At 35.0% G+C, this 18,764-nt stretch overlaps 1 long non-coding RNA gene across 2 annotated transcripts; it reads left to right on the top strand.

Moving 5' to 3' along the window:
• The first annotated feature begins 4,087 nt into the window (after positions 1–4,087).
• On the top strand, positions 4,088–18,440 carry LOC147834860 (uncharacterized). Of its 2 annotated transcripts, XR_015502752.1 has the most exons (4): positions 4,088–4,147; positions 5,879–6,039; positions 16,626–16,754; positions 18,065–18,440. It is a non-coding gene; the product is annotated as an uncharacterized LOC147834860 (long non-coding RNA). The 2 variants fall into 2 exon arrangements; XR_015502751.1 differs by lacking the exon at positions 18,065–18,440 and having other exon boundaries at positions 16,626–17,251.
• Positions 18,441–18,764: the final 324 nt, after the last annotated feature.

Below are 18,764 nucleotides of genomic sequence, written 5' to 3'. Positions count from 1 at the left end.
ACTATTTGCACTAAAACTATCTTTTGTACCAGACTGTACACATGTTTTTATCAGCTTTAAAATTGGCCAATTTACTATTGCAGTCAGAGAACATCTGGATTTCCTTGAGCCAGCCCCAAAGACGAGTCAATGCTGCTTTGTTCAACTCCTCTCTGCATCTCAAGTCTGCTGACGTAAGCGGTGAGCCACTGGGCAAACTGGTAATAGCAGAAAAGTGGTAAAAGTGAAGTGGAAAAGGTAAGTGGTCCACTGGTAGTGCGAAAAGAAACAGAAGCTTTTGATGGTATCGTACCACCCACCCCGTATCCCCTGTTGAAAGACAAAATGCAGTCATACACAGCTCTGGCTACATAATTCATGCTCTCCAGAAATCTAGACAGGGGTACATTTTCACAATGAGCCTCTGTTGTGAAAATCTGTAACCACTGACATCCGTAGTAGGAAAAACAAAAACTATGGAAGTTAAAGAATTCCAGGATTTTCATTCATTTATTCATTTTCTTGTCAGCTTAGTCCCTTTATTAATCCGGGGTCGCCACAGCGGAATGAACTGCCAACTTATCCAGCACATTTATCCAGCCGCAACCCATCTCTGGGAAACATCCACACACACATTCACACAGACACTCATTCACTACGGACAATTTAGTCTACAAATTTACCTGTACCGCATGACTTTGGACTGTGGGGGAAACCGGAGCACCCGGCGAAAACCCACGCGAACGCAGGGAGAACATGCAAACTCCACACAGAAACGCCAACTGAACTGAGGATCAAACCAGCAACCCGGCAACCTTCTTGCTGTGAGGCGAAAGCACTACCTACTGCACCACTGATTCGCCCGAATGCAGGATTTCTTTTTTTTCCAAATATCTTCTTTTGTATTCAAGAAAGAAATTCAAACAGGTTTGGAACAAGTGAGAAGGGAGTAAATAATGACATCAGATTTAGTTTTGGGGTGTACTACCCAGTTAAACACAAAAAAATAATGATTTTCATTATTATGTTTATTTTAAAAAATGCACACATTGACCCTCTATTTCTTAATGTCCTCTCTCTGTTTCACTTTCTTTTACCCTTTTATGTATCCAGAGTCAGTGGCAGAGCTGTAAATGCCATTTTGACCCGATCTCCCCTCTCTCAGTGCAGTCTGGCCTCTGCTCACAGGATCTGACTTTGGAAAAGTGGTGTCTCTTCACATACCAAACAGACCTCTGGCTTCTCCCTGGTGAATAGACTGATTTCATTTCTCACAATTAATAATAACAGTCATTTAATAAGGGAGCTAATGCATTTTTTTGATCTGTTGAAATATTCATTTGGGACCAAAGAATCTACCGCTGCGATAATGGCGGTTGACTCAAATGCATGATGGGATACTTAAACCTTGAATTTTCCACAATGACCAACTACGTTGCCTTAAGCCAAACAGCTGGACATCAGAGAGTAATAATTTGCAAGTAATATTCAGCATCTTTTGCATCTTGAATTATGATTATTATCTTCTTAGGCTGCGATCCAAAGCTTGAGTGCTGCCTGAGCTGCAGATGCAGAAAACCTCCTGATGATACTGTCATTTTAAATAATATAGCAAATATTTTAGAACTATACTATAATGGACCCTTGTCACAACACTGTTATGACATGTTTAAAGGTCATCATAATTTGAAAACCTTAAAAGTTTTTAATAATATATATATATATATATATATATATATATATATATATATATATATATATATATATATATATATATATATATATATATATATATATATATTTTTTTTTTTTTTTTTTTAACTATAAACATTTCTTTACAGTTTTGAATATATAATATCATATTTATGTCAAATTACAAAAAATGAAGTGGACTGTTTCTAATGAGGCGTACCTGTATATGGGGCTGAGAATAAATTTGCCATATTCTCTCCTGTGGATGCCGTCAACAGTCTTACACAATTTTTTTCCACTTTCTGAAAGTCTTGATAACACCATTGTGGAGCTTTTCTTTGATTATTTCAGCAAATAGAGTTGTAAAAAAAATATTTGTTGTACTCTTCCATTCACTGTGCTCTAAGTTTACTCAACTATGACGCCTTCCGCTATTGAGAAACCCAGAAATGTGAAAAGGGGCTATTGATAGACTTTTTACTACTACCTCTATTACTATAGCTAATGTAATATATTATTATTAGTAGTATATATATATAAAAATTATATATATATATATATATATATATATATATATATATATATATATATATATATATATATATATATATATAAACACACACACACACATTATTGCATTGTCTTCAGTGTTTTTTTATTTTTTACTGACATTTTTACTACTACCACTACTACAATTAAAATGTAATTACTAATATAAGTTAAACAATATGAATTACCATTATGACAATATACTAATATTAATTAAACAATACATATATAAACTGATACATTTAACTAAATGAAATGTTAATACTTGAATAAACTACTACTAATAAATAAAAAAAGTAAATACCCTGTATATGTGTTCCTTATGATGATATTTATTAACATTTATTATAAATTTTATAAAATTATTTTTTAAAGGCTTTACATAGTTGAAATGTAACATTTTAAATGATATTATACAGACATTAAGTTATATAATTTTTACAGTTAGTTCATCTTTGTTCTTTGAGGAAATGTTCTTTGAAATTCACTCCCAGATTGCATTGCGACAAGGTCAAGATTTTGGAGCCACTAAGTCAAAAAGCATGTTTTCTCCAGATTACAAGTTTACTTTACTGAAATGTTTGTTATTTTAACATTCCGTATCTCAACCTTTATCTTTATCGTCTGTGATGTTATTACGCAGACAATGTGCCCTTGGATTGGCTGAAGTGAAGCAGGGCTTCTTTTAAAAAAGGCAAATGGGTGTGGAGTAGGAGAGCAAGTTGTTTAGTTTGTGATTTGGCATTTGGTTTTGTAAAAAAAAAAAAAAAAAAAAAAATGTTGCAAGTGTTATTTTTGATTATGTATTCCCACTTTGGTGTGTGTTTAAATGTTGTTTGTCCATCCATTGTTCACCCTCTCCCTTGTTATTTTGTTTTAGGTTTGTTTGTTGTTATTGTAAATATCGTACATTGTATATACACGGTTAGAAGCAGTAGGGGTTGCATGCCACAGTTTTCTTTTCTGTAAATATTTTCACTTGTTTATATGTAGTCAGGGAAATAGGAGTAGTTTAATGTATTTTAATTTCTGTTATTTTATGAGGTGTATTTAGTTTTGTTTGGGTGTTTAGGTAGGGGATATAAAACTATATATATATATATATATATATATATATATATATATATATATATATATATATATATATATATATATATATATAATTTTAAATATATATATAATTTTTTTTTTTTTTTGAAGGTCCTCTCCAAGGTATTTGGCTTCACATTTTGGTTTATTAAACATACAAACAAACAAAACAAAAAAAAAAAACGAACTCCAACCCAGATAGCAGGTAGTAATCAGACCGAGCTCGGCTGCCCTTCGGCTTTTCCGGCTCCGATTTGGCATTGGTGAGTGTTTTCCGGGCCGAGTGTGGCCCGCAGCTAGCTTACGCACATGCGTTTGGGATGCAGCTGTAAAGGCCCGATTCCTGTTAACCATATCTGGCCTCAGTCTGTCTGTAGAGTCCAGGCCGCTTCTGGCATGGACTCAGCTTGTTTAACTGATGACAACCTATTAAATTCTTATTTTATCTAGTAACTTGTTAGCTCCACGTTTAATGATAATTTCAGAAAATATCCATGGTAGAACAGCAACAAAATAATAAGAATATTTTGTGTGGATGGTCCCAATGTTTAGACGCTAACAAAACAATATTATTTATAAATGGATTATATACAGCATTTAGGGAAAACGGTGTAAAATGCGCTTATTTTCAAGATAGCATGCTCCTGTGCCGAGTGTTTTTCTTCAAGCAGAAGTTTGGTTTCATAAGAAACACATATGTGTGAATAAACTTCTGATCCAAACTCCAATCCAGACGGTGGCGGTAATGCTCCAAAAAGCTGGTTGCCAACTGCTATGAAGATCACAAGAAGAAAAAGATTTTTGGTGTTTCAAAACAGTTTGGATTTTAGTCAGAAAGGTAAGGTTTTTACTGCTTGTGTACAGTATACTTTGATAATTTAGTGCTTAAAACTTTTTTTCAGTGTTAGGTTATAACAGTGTTTAGTAATTTTAAATAATTTGATACAAAATGCAACTTGTTTTAAAGAAACACAACTGAAGCTAATTCTATGCTAACGTGGCAACAAGTGCTTTTTATTTCTAAGCTAACTTTATAAAGTACCATGGGTGATGAAAACTAATCATTTTACAAGCGTATACTTAGCAACAGTAATAATTCTGTGATTATGTGTAAATAAAAAGTAATCGTTTTAGTTTTATGAAATAATATTGTTTAACTTGTTTATACAGTACATCATGAAAAAAGATCGAAACTCGACACTGTTTACTATTCTCTTTAAATTATCTAAAAAATATATAATTCATATGTGTTAGCCTATGTGAATCACTTATATCTTTTATCCCTTAAGGGTTCTTAAAAGGGATTTTTATTTGTCCAGTGTTTTTTTTTTTTTTTTTTTTTTTTTTTTTTATGTTACGTCCTTGACCCTAGACCAGGGTCATATCAGTAGTCTGTATGATTAAAAAAATATTTTGTCAGATGATATAAATGTCAGGCTTATGTGTTTTTCATGTCTACTATTCCATGTGCTTTTGTTATGTCATGCGATTCTTTTGTTTTATTTTCCCACCATTTCTCACTCTTGTTTTATAATCAGTTTAATCATGTCTTGTGTATTTAAACCACTGAATTTAGTTCTTGTCCTGTGTTATATTGTTGCCATACTTGTCTGTCATGAGGGCCAATTTTCCTGTTTCTAGTCATAAGTGATTATATATATATATATATATATATATATATATATATATATATATATATATATATATATATATATATATATATATATATATATAATGTGTGTTTTTGATCATCTTTGTAGCTTGTGAATTTGTGGAGAGTGCAAACGCGAAAATAAATTCACGTCAAGACTAACATACCTTTTCAATACCTTTCCAGCAGTGCTAGTACATTAAATCATTATCCAGATTAATGATCAATAGAAATGCAAGCACATCCTGCAGAAAAGTTTTAAAGCATCATCTGAATTTGATTTGACAAAATGATCTAGTCATTAATAAAAATTATATTAATTATAATAATAAAAATAATAGTTTCCCCTTTTTTCCTAATAATAAACTGTGTGCAGAGGAACTGCATCTTAACCGCTCATTGCATCATATAATCAACAAGAACTCTCAATGTGTGATGCAGACTCGCAGAGACAGTTTCTTCTGAATGCATCAGTTTATTATATCTCTGTATATATTTACAGACAAATCATATAGAAGAGTGAAGTCGCTCCATAAATTATCTGTTCTGTCTTGCACTCAAGATGATTGGCGTGCTATGTCAAGATAGCCTTCTTTTTTATTGATTTATTTTCATGAAATTCCACATCTCATTTTGCTGTAATGGTCAGTGTTGATGCAAATCGACAGCTCTCCATTGATACTGTAGGAATGAGATTATGTTGCTTTATATTAGCAATGTGAATGTGCCATAAATAAATACTCTACAGGCTCATTTTACAAGCCCCACAGTTGAGTTGAACCATTTTTGAACCCATTCAGATTATCTCCAGGTCTGGCAGTGTCACAGATTGACACGCATACCAAACTAAAGTTTAATAACAGCTTATTGAATGGATGGCATATTGTAAACAATCCTCAATGGAGATAAATATTTTAGGAAGATGGTGATGGCAGATGCAGCTGGATCGGAGGAGATAGATGATCCAGAAACACAAATGGACGTTCTCGGAGATATCGACAACAACCAGAGGAGGGACCAGGAGAAACCACACTTGGTAGTAGAAATGCAGACACTGGAGATCATAGGAGACGAGAAAGGTAAGTAAACTTTGAAATAGGTAATCAACTCTGACTGTGAGGAGAGTGTTGTCCTTCAAGTCGCAACAAGGCCGGACACTGAGTGGGGGGAGGTGATGACTAGGGGTTGACATCCAGGTGTTGTGCTAATCAAAAAAGCAGGGGACTGTTATTGGAATGATTGCGGTGACTTAAGCTGCGGTCACACTGGGCTTTTCCTCCCATAGACTTCCATTCATATGCACGCGAATGCGTCAAACCCGGAAACGTATTGTCATGCGTGAAATTTCGCAGGTTGCTGCGGTGCAAAGTTCAAGCTTGGTGAACTCTGACCTGCGAAATCGCATCACTTGACTGCGTGAGACCAGTCGAGGATCAAAACATTACTTCTTTGGACAGAAATTTAAAACATGGAGCAATCGCTCACTTTTTTTAATGCCTAATAATCTTGTTTGATCCCGCCCCTTTTCGCAGCTCCGCATGACAGAATTTCGCACACATACACTCTAGTGTGACCGCAGCTTTAGAGTGGGGGGAATCTGGCCTGGCTGTTACAGACAGGGGCACGTTTAGCTTAGCTTAGCATAAATCATTGAATCAGACTAGACTGCTAGCTTTTCGATCGAATACTTGAAGAGCCCCTATTATGGGTTTTTGAGAATCACCTTCCATGTATTGTTTAACAATGCTCTAAGTGAAGTGAAATATCCAGTTAAGACTTAAATCTGAAAGTGCAAAGCGTTTTAAAATATTGATTCGTTAATAAAAGAGTTGACTCCTTCTTCAAATAAATCGTCTTGATAGCAAGTTTTTAGCCATTTTGGCCTGAAGTTGATATGAAACTTAAGCCTCGCCCAGTTGTTGCATGCAAACCCAATAAAATTTAAACTTGCGGCCCCGCCCACTTGCACAGCGAAGACAAAGACACAATGTGCAGACTCTGGTTGAATCAAGTCAAGCTGTGCTCAGCTGGATGTTATTGGAAGTGTGAGGGAAAGTTAGTGTTATTTTCTCTACCCAAAGATGAAACTGTGAAGAGTAAGTAGGTTTATTTTTGCAAAAATATCTCAGCTTTATAGCCCAGCCTTGTGCTGTTCGAGTGCTTCTGGAATCTACACACGTACAACGAGAGATTCGTTGGCCATTTGTTAAAGGAAGGATCAGAAAAGATTATTGATGTAAGGGACTATGTCAGTACATGAATCAGTTGATCATGTATCAGTTTCTTTCACCATTTCACAAGTGTAAGAAAGTGCGATTAAAATGGTTGCCTCCTTGTTTTCTCTTTTGCAAATTATGAATTTAATTGTGTTTTGTTACTTGTACTGTAACTGCTTGTACTGTATCAGGTTAACTCATTATATTCTCATGTCGTGTCTAATGCCACGTTGAAAACACAAATTTAAATGCGTTTGTGAGCTCGCATTTCATTGCTGTTTGTTGTTGCTAAGGCTACCGTCAGCTGTTCCTACACATGTGCAGCAGCCAAGGGGGGGTTAGGTTTGGGGTTGAGGTGTCTGAATTACACTGTTGTGAACTGGGTACTGTGTATACTGTGGGGTTAGTAAGTTAACTACTATGAATCGTGTTTCGGCTGGCCCCTGCGATCAGATCCTATACCAGGTTTCACAGACTGTACCAAACTGCTGAGGACCGGGTGTTTTCTGGGATAAATGACAAAAAGTCTGAAATACTGGAGACTCCTGTGGACCATTTTCTGGCCCTGCGTAACTTTCCATTAAACTTTAAATAGGAAAATGATCAAAACTCAATTTTTTTTTTTTTTTTAGCAAGATGCTAATAGTCTAATTCAGTTCAATGATTTATGCTAAACTAAGCTAAACGTGATGCCAAACCCATGGTGCGTCCCAGTTTGCATACATATACTACAACCTTTTTATGTAAAGCAGTGGTCACCAGACTTGTTCATGGAGGGCAGATGTCCAGCAGATTTTAGCTCCAACCACAATCAAACACACCTGTACAAGCTAATCAAGGCCTTACTAGGTATACTTGAAACATTCAGGCAGGTGTGTTGAGGCAAGTTGAAGCTAAACTCTGCAGGGACACTGGCCCTCCAGGACCGAGATTGGTGACCCCTGATGTAAAGGAAAAGTATATACTTTTAAGGGTGTAACAAGAGTACGCAAACTTTGGGACATACTACTTCCTTGCTACAGATCGTTATGTTGCTTAGTTGCATGCCCTGTCAATCATCTCGACACATCATCCACATTTCTTTCATATTTAATTACCTACCTTTTTGGAGCAAACGCTGTAGGATAATCTGCCATTCTGCAAGTCTTTCATGCAGAGAAATCTCCTCAGGTCTTTGGAGAATTATACATTTACAAGTTAATGTCCAAACAAATCTTGATACAAGTTTACGTTGTTGCTGAAGATGAAGTATTACACAGAAAGTGTGCTTTAAATATTCTCCAGTTGGCTAGATATTAATAGTCATTCAAACAACTCTACCGAAACCTTTCTACTTGACGGTTGGTGTTGTGTATCTGCCATGTTTGTAGTTTATTTATACTTTTTACCCGGGTTTGTAGTTCTAATCAAATTCATGTCCAATGTGCAATGTATTGTGGGTAATTTTAGATGTCAGAGTTATTATTAAAAGTAATTTTTACCGGAAATAGTAAATCATTTGAATCCTTGGCATACTCTTTTCAACTTACTGTGGTTTGGGGCATACTATTTATATTTTCGAATACTATTTAGGTTGCATAGTATGCAATTTGGGACACCGAGCCAGAGATCAGCAGAATGGATTCAAAAATGATCAAACTCTACTGTTTAATTTTAGGAAATATTTAAAATGAGGCTATCTTTTTCTTACATTCTTAAATTAACCATTTTTTGTTGATTTTATTTTTTTATTTTTATTTATTGTGGAAAAAGTAGCATTTAAACTCCTTAAAGAAATGATAGATTATTATTATTTCAATTTCTTTTAATAATTATAGCAAGCAGTCAGAGTGTTGCTTTGGACGTCTTTGGAAAACACAATTACAAGCATATATTGCCACATGTTGCCAGTGTGAAAATGAAGTGTATCTCATCAGCTGTGTGCGTGTGGAGGTGAGATCCTGTTCTGAAGTGATTATTATTCATTACAGGAAACACCCACTGTGTCTATCAAAACACTGTTGAGAGCAAATGAATACAAGTCAAGTGTCAACACATGGAGGAGAGGGTGAAGGGAAGAAGATTAAAAAAAAAAAAGACAAAGTTGGTAAAATGCACATGCATTAACAAAAGTCATTAAGAAGCAATTAGTAAGATAAACATTCACTTATTGCATCTTAAGTGTTTTTTGCTGTTTTTCCACGCAGCAGAATAGAAAACTTTTGAAAGTAAAACTTACATCAATTTTATTTAGCAGGTTTCGCTTTCAGGTTTTTAAAGAGTTAGTTCATGTCAACAATTCTGTTTTTATTATTCGTCTTCTTGCTATTCCAACCCCCTGAGAGCTTTGTTCATCTTTTGAACACGCATTGAGACATTTTGGCTGAAATCAGAGACCTCTCTCAGCCTCCATAGACAGAACCCAGCAGGCACAGGACATCAACATGACATTAGATTGACGTTGTATCCCACTGACCTGGGACGTTGTATTGTGGGTGGAATTGAAAATCATGTTGACCTGACGTCAGAACCTAACGTCAGTCAACAAAACCTAAAAATGACAAAACATCAATGTCTATTGATGTTAAAGCTTGACGTTGTGTGGATATTACCACTATAACGTCTATCAGATGTTGGATTTTGGTTGCCATACCTGATGAACAAATGTCCGTATTTGATGTCAACATGTCATTGGTTTATGATTTTGGCTCAAAGTTGAATTTTGGTCACTTTCCAACACAACCTAAAATCAACCAAATATCTATGTCATATTGGATGACAATGTATTTGGGCTCTTGTGACCTAAATCTAACCTACTGTAATATTCACATCTTATGATGTTTTGTGTCTCCCGGGAAGTGGTCTTGGGATGTTCAAAGTTCCAAAAAGATATTAAAATATTATCTAAAAATTCCACATGGCTTTAGTGGTTCAACTATAATCATACAAACCCCAATGAACACTTTTGTTAGCCAAAAAAAAAAAAAAAAAAAAATATATATATATATATATATATATATATATATATATATATATATAAGGTAAAGATTTTAAGTTTCCTTCAGGGTGTGCATTTACTATGAGCTACTGTATATGACATATTGCTATTAGAGACAGCAGCGCAGCATGAACATCTTGTATTCCCCATTTTAAGTGCATTACTGTGATTTGATATGGAAGACATTGATAAATTAATAAACACTAAGGGTATTAGAAATAGTATTGGACAATTGCTACATTTTGGGATAAGGATGATTTTAAGCATATTTTTTATAAGGAGTTAAGTCAATGCTAAGTAATTTTAGTTGTTCATCTCAAGTTTACTTTACATTACTCAGTTGAACTTTTGTTTGTACGTTTTACTCAAACTTTGTACCATAGCCCTTTTTTAACTCCTGCTTTTAAAGTGAACAATTTAATTTAACACAACAAAATAAATATATAGTATATAATAAAGCTATAGTATATATGAAAACACTTACTGAGCATATATGTTATAGCAATGGTCTCAAACTCAATTCCTGGAAGGCCACATCTCTGCATCGTTTAGCTCCAACCACCTCCAATTCACACCTTAATGGTCTCTAGTAGTCTTGAACACCTTGATTAGTTGGATCAGCTGTGTTTGATTAGGTTTGGAGCAAAACTGCAGAGTTGCGGCCCTTGAATTGAGTTTGAGACCTGTGCTGTAGGACCTGAACTGCACTTGATAATTACAGGTGGGTTTGCTTGATATGCTGCAACTGAAATCCGCAGGAAAGTTGATCTCCAGGATCAGGGTTTGTCATGCCTGTTGTAAGTCATCTCCACAGAAACCTTAAAGGAATAGTTCACCCCAAAACTAAAATTCTTAATAATTTGATCACCCTTCACTTGTTCAAAAGCTATTTAAGTTTCTTTTTTTCTGTTGAAAATGAAGATATTCAAAAAAAAAAAAAAAAAATGTTGGTTGCTAGCATCCATTGACCTGAATTGCATTTTGTTCATACTATAGAAAACCACATAAGGGAGAATTAATGATCTCATAATTTTCATGTTTGTGTGCAAATATTTGAGTTCAAAATGCAATATATACATATATTACACGTTAACCTGTTGATTTCTTGGTAAGTAATGTTTTTAAGTTTAATTTGATTTTTTTCCATTATTCCATTATTTTTTTAACGGCCATGGATGTTACAAGTGGTATTATATATTTATTTGGTTATTTACAGGTCATGTAGAATGACGTGTCCTTATGTTTTGTATTGTTATGCTAATAGGGATGATAAGAATCATGATTTGCATCACTGAGTTCTACCTGTATTACACGGTCAATTGTATTTAACAGTCAATCGAATGAAATGAGTGTAGTTAACTTAAAATTGACTGAAAGTTAATTCTGCTAATTTGAAAAATGTTTTGAACTCAGTGTTAAAGGTAATGAGTTAATTAAATACCGCATTGCTTCAACTTGAATGAAGTAAGTTCATAGTACTCAAATGGGTTAGTTTTTTTACTCAAATGGTTTGTTGCAATCGGTTTCCTCAACTGGTTTGAGTTACCTTAACTTGTGTTTTACAGTACTCAGTTGGTTTGAGTTGTTTTCATTTATTGGGTTTTACTGTGCTCAAATTGCTTCATTTACTCAAATGGATTAAGCTCACAGTACTCATTAGGATCAGTTTTTGAACTTAAATGGTTTGTTGCAATTGGTATCCTCAAATGGTCGGAGTTACCTTAACTTATTGGGTTTTACAGTGTACTTAAAAACACAATAACGTAAAATAGATTTTCAAGTGCGTTTTCAAATCTCCACTGCTGCCATTTGCTTCCCATTAAAATGGGTGTGCATGTAACCCTCTGATTTTTGAAAAATAAATTAATTACACATTATAAAGTTTGATCGATTAGGTGCTGCATCATTATTACTTTTTGATTTTTGTTTCCTTTCCATGGTGAAAAAAAAAAAAAAACAGCATATGCTGGTGAGGTAGTTGTTAATGCAGGTTTCCTGGTCTCAATATAGCTCATTTGCTGGTCCTGACTCTTGAGCATTGAGACCAGCAAACTACAGTAGCATCTAAACATACCTTACCAGAGCTTTTTTTTTTTACACACTTTAATCAACGTGCAAAAAATAGACTTGAGGTTGGAGTTTTGAGATTTTACAGTGGTTATATAGTGCATTTTGGTTTCCAATATCACCACATCTTAAATTGGAATAATTATATAAAATAAACAAAAATAAATAATTAAGAAACTGTTTAGGTACTTCATCATCTTAAACAAATGTCCCACTTGATTTAAATTTTTAATTGCGTAAGTGAAGCTCATGTCATTTTTCCTGTAAGGGATTTCTAATTCAAGAAGTCTTTTTTACTCAATTATACATCAGAAGACTAGACTATCGCAACTTCTGTTTTATGCCAACTTAAGAGTGATTATAAAAATCTTTTTGATTCCAGTTTTCGACATATGTCTCTCACTAAACACTTAACCTGCTGTCCACACCGTACTTCACTTATCCGATCACTCAGCGATGCATTTCATCTCCACACGAGAAACCTCTTCCAGTTTGAGAGGTTTTTGCTCCCTCAGATTGGAGTCTTTGTTCATTTCCACTCTTTTATTTTTCACTTCATGGCATTAAAAGAATAAAGAGAGAATTCATTACTTTAATAGAAGCATAATTAGGTGACAGAAAGCATTGGGAACAATTAGCAAACCGGTGAAACACAGAGAACTGACGTCCGTCTGAGCAACAGCCTGGTGAGCAGCTGGTCCACCGAATCTGGACTGACAGCAAAGTGACTGATAGAGAAAGAGCTTTAGTACGGCGGAGAATAATATGTATTGTGAACACTGAGAGGAGGTGATGTTTGAGTGATTCAGTCGAAAGAATCAATGCTGCACGGCACATTCGGTCAAAAACAGGTCGTTGTCTTGCGTTTGCTGGATGAAAGACGAGTGAAATAGCGATGTCGACTTAATCGGTTTCTCTAATAACACATATTTGGCAAACTTGTTACATACGTAAGACTCCGCAAGATCCTGATTGATTTTTGCTGGAGGAAGATTTGAAATGGCATCCACAGGGGGTCATTTTGATGAACAGATGTAGAGGAATTAGATTTGTTTTGAAGACAGATTGGTTCTGCTTTCATTCTTGGTTTTTCTGATCTGTGCGCACCAAAGAAAGGAAAACAAACTGACAAAAAAAATTGGATCACAAACTGTCAAAAGCGCATCAGTCCATCGCACCAACGGTCCCAATATCACACGCACACATGTTGAAGAAAGCAGTAGCTTCCTTAAAGGTTCAGGACACCCCGGAGAACTTTTTTTTTATATTAACAGATGTGTGTGTGTTGAGCATCAGTTAAGACAATGTTAGCACCTGTCAGCTTTATTTGTGGGGAAAACTGGATAATTTTGAGCTTTTGTCAGCTAATTTCAGCTTCGGGTTTAACATGATTTTTGGGGCGGGATCAAAATCTGCGACGTAGCGCAGAACTGCAAGTCCAATGATGATGCGTCGGTTTCTCATTATTATTCATAGCGGAGTTTTCTTATCCTATGAGAAGAGCCGGCTGCTTAATTATTCATGAGACCTGCCAGACCTGCCAGTGTCAAGCCCGAGCTGAGAGACACGGAAACCACGGCACAGTATTTAGCCGTTCATGAAGGCTCATATGCGTTTGTTTCCATCATCCACGGGGTTTGTTGCATGTTTTCCCCGCGATCTTGTCAGGGCCGATCATACAGCAAAGCTGAGTGTGTGCTGCTAGCATTTTTGTCGGGAGAGCAGCACGAGAATTAGAGAATGGCGGACGCTGCCTTTTATCAGGAGTTCGTTCACATTCAGACACATCACTGTGCTGCTGTGTTTGCCTAAATCCTCCAGATTACCAGCAGGGTTAATGGTTAAAATAGACAGGTCAGGAGACCTGCTGCACTGAATCTGCTGGATACGGGGATTGAGGGAGAAGTCCTCATTTATAGTTTACATGAACACACTTATCTTTATAATGATATAAATTGTGGTTGTCTGTATATGAAATTACGAATAACAAATGTAGCAGGGCATTAAATCACTGTTCATTTCTTTGCATTTTAACTTTGTAAACTATAAACTCATGCGTCTCCTCTTTGTGTCTCATTTTGTGAGCTAACTGACAACAGCAGTTATTCGCTCCCCTTCTCCCCTGCTGGCCACGCCCACTCCTGCCCGATGCTCGCAGAGCTCCACGCCCATTAATCATGCATCTTTTAAAAAAATTCTGAAGTAGACTTTAACCGAAAGAGGGGGGTGTCATGGCCCTTTAAAGTTCGTGTAAAATCAAAATGTACAATGGTTTTTTTGCTAGCATACTCTCAAAAATAAAGGTATAGAATAAAGGTCTGTCACTAGGGCGGCACAATTTCGTTTCTAAAAGGTAATAGGTTCATATTAATACCTAAAATGTACAAATGTGTAGCACATAGTACCTTAAATGTACAAAAGAAAACCTTAAAGGTACACATGTGAACCCTAACAGAACAATAGTTTATTCTATACCTAGCAGGCACAGGACATCAACATGACCTCAGATTGATGTTGTACCCCAACATCATGGTGACGTGGCATTTTGTTTGGAAATGAAAATCGGGTTGACATCAGAACCCAATGTTTGGCTCAAGCCAATGTCCATAGTCAGACAGGTGTTACATTTTTGTTACTTTTCAACGTAACCTAAAATCAACCAAATATATACAGTCAAATGATGTTACAGTTTGACGCTGTGTAGCCATTGCCACAATGACGTCAATCTGTTTTTCGATTTTGGTTGCCATACCTGACAAATAAATGTCAGTTTTAGATGTCAATATGTCGTTGGTTTTAGATGTTGGCTCGATTTTGATCACTTTCCCAAAACCAAAAATCAACAAAATATCAATGTCATTTCACACCTCTATTGGAAGTCAAAATAACATTGTCCTCAGAAGCTGGCAACCTAAATCTAACCTAATATTAACATCTTTTGATGTTGTCTGTCTGCTTGGAATGTACTAATGTTCACGTGTATGAAACAAGCGTGTACATTATTAAAAGTGACAGAGTCTGTACCTTTATTTCTGAGTGTGCACACCTTGGTATTCTATGGGTGAACAATTTATCAGTGCAAGTTAATCGGCTGAAAAAACAAACAAACATTTGTTTTGGAAGTCTTCAATTAATGTCTGACCATTTGCTTCTGCATTTGTAATGTTCGTCTTTTCCTGTGTTTTTTATTTAACAGACATGTCAGACATGAAACATATAGTAGTTTTTTTTTGTTTTGTTTTTTTTTGTTTTTTTTAGGACCACTCCCAACCCACAACACTTCCCTGTTGCACCCATTTGGATTCAAATAAAAAATAAATAAATAAATAAATAAATATTTTATATAAATAAATAAGTTCATCTTTATCTGATCTAAAACCTAATACCAATTCATACAAAACATATAGATACTGCCCTCTATATTACTTACTTACTTACTTACTCCAAGGGCCGTTTATATCAAACTTGATATTTAGCTGCACCAGGTTGGTGTTTTGTAACATCCAATTTTTACCAGGTGTTTAGTTAGCCCAGTGCTCAACCCTCAACCTGGAGGACATAGAGTGGGTAAAACTTCAAAATGACCATTACTGTCACGGCAAGACAAAGGGATAAAAAAAATAAAATAAATGTTTTTTAGGTTTAGCAGCAATTTGCCCCCAGGGCAAAAAAACAGGATGTGAACAAACAGAAATATACAGTAGCTGTAAATACCCTGCTACATGTAAATGAAGATGAAATAACAAAACAAAGCATTCCTACAATAATTATTAAAAACTTATTAGCATTGTAAACTTTAGTGCAATTAAAAGTAAAAATAAATAAATAAAAGACAACTAAAATGAAAGTAAAACATAGAAGCACCGATAAATAAAAAAAATAAAAAAATAATAATAATAAATAAATAAATAAGGCAGTGTTTTAGCCTAAATATACAGACATGTACAGTGGTTGTTATTTAGAAACACAGAGAAACGGTCCAGAACATGGTCTAAAGGGCTAAACTTCAAGCAGGAAGCATAGCCAATGCAATCATATTTGTCTTAACTTAATTAAAACCTAAGATGATTTAACATCAAATATTAAAATTATGGCCTCAGGTTCTATGTACTGTTTGTATTTAATGTGTCGGCAGGAAATTTGCTGACATCAGTTTGACAGCTTCAGCCACAATATTTTTTTAATTTTAACACCCCTCTTACTGTTAGTTTGCTACAAGGGAATGATGTGCAAAAAAACTCTGCCCTCTATTCAATATTATAAGTCAGTTGGAAGTACATCAACATACTGAAATAAAAGTCTTGGCAACTTACAGTTCAAGCTGACTTTAAGGGCAGCATGGTTAGGAATCAAAACTTAAAAAGCTGAAATTCTGGGAAAGACTAAATCTCTTTTCTTTCATCAGGTAAAGACAATCCCCCTGTTATTGTCTGTCTGGACCGTGGGCTGATCGGAGGGGAAAAGGAACAAAAGGCCAGAGTGATATTTGCTTTGACTCATTCCAGTGAACTTTAGCTGACAATTTGGACAAGAGGCACAAAGAGAGAGACAATGCAATCAATTATAGCAGTTCACACACACACACACACACACACACACATACAGTACACAGACTTTGTTTTATATGATTTTAGACATGAACACACGTTGATGAGTTCAAAAACAGTCCAGTGAACTGTTAAATCCTCTTTTAGACCTCATTCATAAGCTCTTTTCCCAAATGGATAGCAAGTTGTCTCACTGTGTACTTTTTAGACCGCAAGAAATCTCATACTTTGAATTATTAAGTATTTTGCTCTATTTTTGAGGTATCTGAAAGGCCTAGAAAGTCGAAACAAGATATATTTTTGAGCTGCACTGCTACATATGCCGAAGACGTGTTGCTTGTAATTTGCCAGATGGTTTTCCCTTTTTCTGGGTATAAACAAGTTCAAGTTTAAAAATCTGCGAGTCCATGAAGAAAAATAACTCTTATATTCATGAATTCTGCTAATGTTCAAGAATCTATAAAAAATATGTCTTAATATCTAATGTGGTGTTGCTTCTCATTTCAAGTAGTTTAGATTACTTTATCTAAAATAAAAAAAAGTAGTATAATGTTTTATAAATACACAGCGAAGCAGCTCAAAATATTTCAGAGCACGGTGATAATCACAATTAAAGATGTTAGAGGAAATCTATGTTTATAACTGAGATTGTAAGTCAAACATTACATTTCACAAATGTATTTTGTTTTAAAAATAAAAAAAAGTATGATATTTTTTAATAATTAAGGCACAAATATTCAGCTTATAGGGTTACGTTGCAACAGTGCTATTTGTCATACTCATACACGTCTATGTTACAAATAGGGGACTATCACTCTATACTGGTCAAGAAAGGACCAGGGTTTCTGCTCATTTTATTGAAACAATTCAATTCAATTCACCTTTATTTGTTTAGCACTTTTACAATGTAGATTGTGTCAAAGCAGCTTCACAAAAATAATGGTAAATTGAAACAGTGCAGTTTAGTTTTCAGAGTTTAAGTTCAGTTCAGTAGCTCAGTTCAGTGTGGTTTAATAATCACTACTGAGAGTTCAAACACTGAAGAGCAATCCATCGATGCGCAACTCTACAGATCCCGAAACATGTAAGCCAGTGGCAACAGTGGCAAGGAAAAAACAAGTTGGTTAGTTGGTTAAATTGCTGTCTAATATGACACCTAGATCTTTTACAGTAGAGCTAACGCTAACTTTGTATCCCTCTAATTGTAGGTCTGAGTTGTGAAAATCAGACAAATATTTTTTAAGGGCTTTTTTTTTTTAATATATCTGAAAATAAGTCATTTTATTTCTTTTTAAAGTGCATGCCAAGTGGGGACTTGAAGATCTGGGTGACTTCCACCTATCAAACGGGGGAACCTCATAGACTACAGAGACAGTCTGACTTTATTTACATGCTGAATTCTAATGTTTTAAACATTAAAATATTATTAAATATTCTAATAGTGACATTAAAACTGAAATAATTTTGTTTAACCTGCGCATTATGTATATGTATATGTGTTAGTAATGTGGCTAATAATTCTGACTTCTCCTGTATATATTCAGCTATAGATAATATCAGCTTTTATGCAGTTTTTTTTCCTAGTGTTGAACACCCCAAGTGTTGTATTTTTATTTATTTATTTTGTATTTTTTGTGGATGCTAAATCAAGTTATAAATAATTCACCCAGAAACATATCTCAAAACACCTGCGTTTTATTCCATTTCATCTCACCCTGTCTAACTTTTGTTAAACAGAAGGACGTGTCCTGTGAGAGCGGCTTTTCACTGTCTGGATAGGAAGACAGCAGCTTTTTTTTTTTTCCTCAACAATAGCTAAAAATACTTGTTTACAAAAACTGTGTGACTATGAACAGTTTTAAACCAAACTTGCACTGAGTTTAGAAAACTGTTAGAAAAGTAACACCTTCTCTGTGTTGCTTGTCCTCCGAATGCTTCAAAGTTTAGAAGTGCTGTACAAGGATTTTCCATTGAGGTGAGTTGGTGATATAGCGCAG

The sequence above is a fragment of the Danio rerio genome, chromosome 11 (assembly GCF_052040795.2).
Source record: "Danio rerio strain M-AB ecotype USA chromosome 11, GRCz13ab, whole genome shotgun sequence".
Lineage (NCBI taxonomy): Eukaryota > Metazoa > Chordata > Actinopteri > Cypriniformes > Danionidae > Danio > Danio rerio.
Note: the sequence above shows the minus strand (reverse complement) of the source record. Positions and strands in the feature narration are given on the sequence as shown.